We start from the raw sequence: 4035 nt of genomic DNA, 5'->3' as shown, positions 1-4035 counted from the left end.
TTGTTTTCATCACATGTTACTTTTCAGCCTATCAGCTGTACTCTGCTCTCGGCCTGATTACCCAGCAGCTGCACTCTGGACTCTGCTTAATCAGCCAGCCAATCCCTGTTTCCCAGCTGGTATAAATATCTTGTTCCTGGGCTGGAAAGAGTTGTCAGTGCTTCAATTGTCTTCAGTGATTCCAGTGTGCAGTTCTTCCATGGACTTTCTCTGCTGTACAGCCTGACTCTGCAGTGTCTACATTGCTCCCTGTGACTGGCAGTTACCTGAGACCGGCTTCCAGCTTCTAGCTTCCAGCGGTGCTCTGCCCTGCCAGTAACCATCGGTGTTCCGCCATCGATCCCAAGTCTCCATCGGTGTTCCGCCATCGATCCCAAGTCTCCATCGGTGTTCCGCCATCGATCCCAAGTCTCCATCGGTGTTCCACCATCGATCCCAAATCACCATCGGTGTTCCGCCATCGATCCCAAGTCTCCATCGGTGTTCCGCCATCGATCCCAAGTCTCCATCGGTGTTCCGCCATCGATCCCAAGTCTCCATCGGTGTTCCACCATCGATCCCAAGTCTCCATCGGTGTTCCGCCATCGATCCCAAGTCTCCATCGGTGTTCCGCCATCGATCCCAAGTCTCCATCGGTGTTCCGCCATCGATCCCAAGTCTCCATCGGTGTTCCGCCATCGATCCCAAGTCTCCATCGGTGTTCCGCCATCGATCCCAAGTCTCCATCGGTGTTCCGCCATCGATCCCAAGTCTCCATCGGTGTTCCGCCATCGATCCCAAGTCTCCATCGGTGTTCCGCCATCGATCCCAAGTCTCCATCGGTGTTCCGCCATCGATCCCAAGTCTCCATCGGTGTTCCGCCATCGATCCCAAGTCTCCATCGGTGTTCCGCCATCGATCCCCAGTAACCATCGGTGTTCCGCCATCGATGCCCAGTAACCATCGGTGTTCCGCCATCGATGCCCAGTAACCATCGGTGTTTCGCCATCGATCCCTAGTCACCATCGGTGTTCCGCCATCGATCCCCAGTAACCATCGGTGTTCCGCCATCGATCCCCAGTAACCATCGGTGTTCCGCCATCGATCCCTAGTCACCATCGGTGTTCCGCCATCGATCCCAAAGTAACCATCAGTGTTCCGTCATCGATTCCAAGTCACCATCGGTGTTCCGTCATCGATCCCAAGTATTTCTCTGAACTGTGTTTAATAAAACCTTTGAACTTTCCCTTGTTGTCGTGGTCACGCCTTTGGGCATTTGTTCTAAAGGTACCCTGTATGTCCAAGAACCCTGTACTGCCTCCCAGGTACACATATACCTCAGCCCCTACAACTGAGGCTTCCCCCTGGTCAGCACCAGCCCTCAGTTGTGACACCGGTAAATCTATTTCTCGTAGTCCGTAGAGGATGCTGGGGACTCCGTAAGGACCATGGGGATAGACGGGCTCCGCAGGAGACATGGGCACTTTAAGAAAGAATTTAGTTCCTGGTGTGCACTGGCTCCTCCCTCTATGCCCCTCCTCCAGACCTCAGTTAGAGAAACTGTGCCCAGAGGAGATGTACAGTACAAGGAAAGGATTTTGTTAATCCAAGGGCAAGATTCATACCAGCCACACCAATCACACCGTATAACTTGTGAAAACTATCCAGTTAACAGTATGAAAACAACATATCATCAGTGCAAGACCGATGCAACTATAACGTAACCCTTATTGAAGAAATAACTATATACAAGTATTGCAGAAGAAGTCCGCACTTGGGACGGGCGCCCAGCATCCTCTACGGACTACGAGAAAGATTTACCGGTAAGTAAAATCTTATTTTCTCTAACGTCCTAGAGGATGCTGGGGACTCCATAAAGACCATGGGGATTATACCAAAGCTCCCAAACGGGCGGGAGAGTGCGGATGACTCTGCAGCACCGATTGAGCAAACATGAGGTCCTCCTCAGCCAGGGTATCAAACCTATAGAATTTAGCAAAAGTGTTTGAACCCAACCAAGTAGCAGCTCGACACAGCTGTAGTGCCGAGACCCCCCGGGCAGCCGCCCAAGAAGAGCCCACCTTCCTAGTGGAATGGGCCTTGACCGATTTTGGTAACGGCAATCCAGCCGTAGAATGCGCTTGCTGAATCGTGTTACAAATCCATCGAGCAATAGTTTGCTTTGAAGCAGGGGCACCAATCTTGTTGGATGCATACAGGACAAACAGCGCTTCAGTTTTCCTGACTCTAGCCGTTCTGGCCACGTAAATTTTCAAAGCCCTGACCACATCAAGTAACTCGGAATCCTCCAAGTCACGTGTAGCCACAGGCACCACAATAGGTTGGTTCATATGAAAAGATGATACCACTTTCGGCAGAAATTGTGAACGGGTCCGCAATTCTGCTCTATCCATATGGAAAACCAGATAGGGGCTTTTATGTGACAAAGCCGCTAATTCTGACACACGTCTAGCCAAAGCCAAGGCTAATAACATGACCACCTTCCACGTGAGATATTTTAACTCTGCCATTTTAAGTGGTTCAAACCAGTGTGACTTTAGGAAACTTAACACCACGTTAAGATCCCAAGGTGCCACCGGAGGCACAAAAGGAGGCTGAATACGCAGCACTCCTTTTACAAACGTCTGAACTTCTGGTAGAGAAGCCAATTCTTTTTTAAAGAAAATGGATAGGGACGAAATCTGAACCTTAATGGAGCCTAAGTTTTAGGCCCAAATTCACTCCAGTTTGTAGGAAGTGAAGGAAACGGCCCAGGTGGAATTCTTCCGTAGGAGCATTCCTGGCCTCACACCAAGAAACATATTTTCGCCATATATGGTGATAATGTTAAGATGTCACGTCCTTCCTAGCCTTTATCAACGTAGAAATGACCTCATCCGGAATGCCTTTTTCCGCTAGGATCCGGCGTTCAACTGCCATGCCGTCAAACGCAGCCGCGGTAAGTCTTGGAACAGACATGGGCCCTGTTGCAACAGGTCCTGCCTTAGAGGAAGAGGCCACGGATTTTCTGTAAGCATTTCCTGCAGATCCGGATACCAGATCCTTCTTGGCCAATCTGGAACAATGAGGATTGTTCTCACTCCTCCTTTTTCTTATTATTCTCCTAACACTTGGGTATGAGAGGAAGAGGAGGAAATACATAGACTGACTGGAACACCCACGGTGTCACTAGGGTGTCTACCGCTGCTTCCTTAGGGTCTCTTGACCAGGCGCAATAACTCAGCAGCTTTTTGTTGAGGCGGGACGCCATCCTGTCTATCTGTGGCAGTCCCCACCGAACTGCAATCTGTGCGAAGACTTCCTGATGAAGTCTCCACTCTCCAGGACGTATGTCTGGTGAGGAAGTCTGCTTCCCAGTTGTTCACTTCCGGAATGAACACTGTTGACAGTGCTCTTACATGATTCTTCGCCCAGCAAAGAATTCTGGTGGCTTTCGCCATCGCCACTCTACTCACTCTGCTCTGCTCCTTGTACCGCCTTGGCGGTTTATATGAGCTACTGCGGTGACGTTGTCTGACTGGATCAGAACTGGTTGGTCGAGAAGAAAGGTCTCCGCTTGACATAGGGCGTTGTATATGGCCCTTAGATCCAATATGTTGATGTGAAGACAAGTCTCTTAACTTGACCAAAGACCTTGGAAATTTCTTCCCTGTGTGACTGCTCCCCAGCCTCGGAGGCTCGCGTCCGTGGTCACCAGGATCTAGTCCTGAATGCCGAATCTGCGGCCCTCTAGAAGGTGAGCACTCTGCAGCCACCACAGGAGAGATACCCTGGCCCTGGGGGATATGATGATCAACGGATTAATCTGTATATGTGACCCGGACCACTTGTCCAGTAGGTCCCATTGGAAAGTCCTCGCATGGAACCTGCTGAAGGGAATGTTTTTCCCAGGACTCGAGTGCAGTGATGCACTGACACCTGTCTTGGTTTCAATAGGTCCCTGACTAGAGTCATGAGTTCCTGGGCCTTCTCTATCTGAAGGTAAACCCATTTCTGGTCTGTATCCAGAATCATACCCAAGAAGGGCAGACGAGT

The sequence above is a fragment of the Pseudophryne corroboree genome, chromosome 8 (genome assembly GCF_028390025.1).
Source record: "Pseudophryne corroboree isolate aPseCor3 chromosome 8, aPseCor3.hap2, whole genome shotgun sequence".
NCBI lineage: Eukaryota > Metazoa > Chordata > Amphibia > Anura > Myobatrachidae > Pseudophryne > Pseudophryne corroboree.
This window is presented reverse-complemented; position numbering follows the sequence as displayed.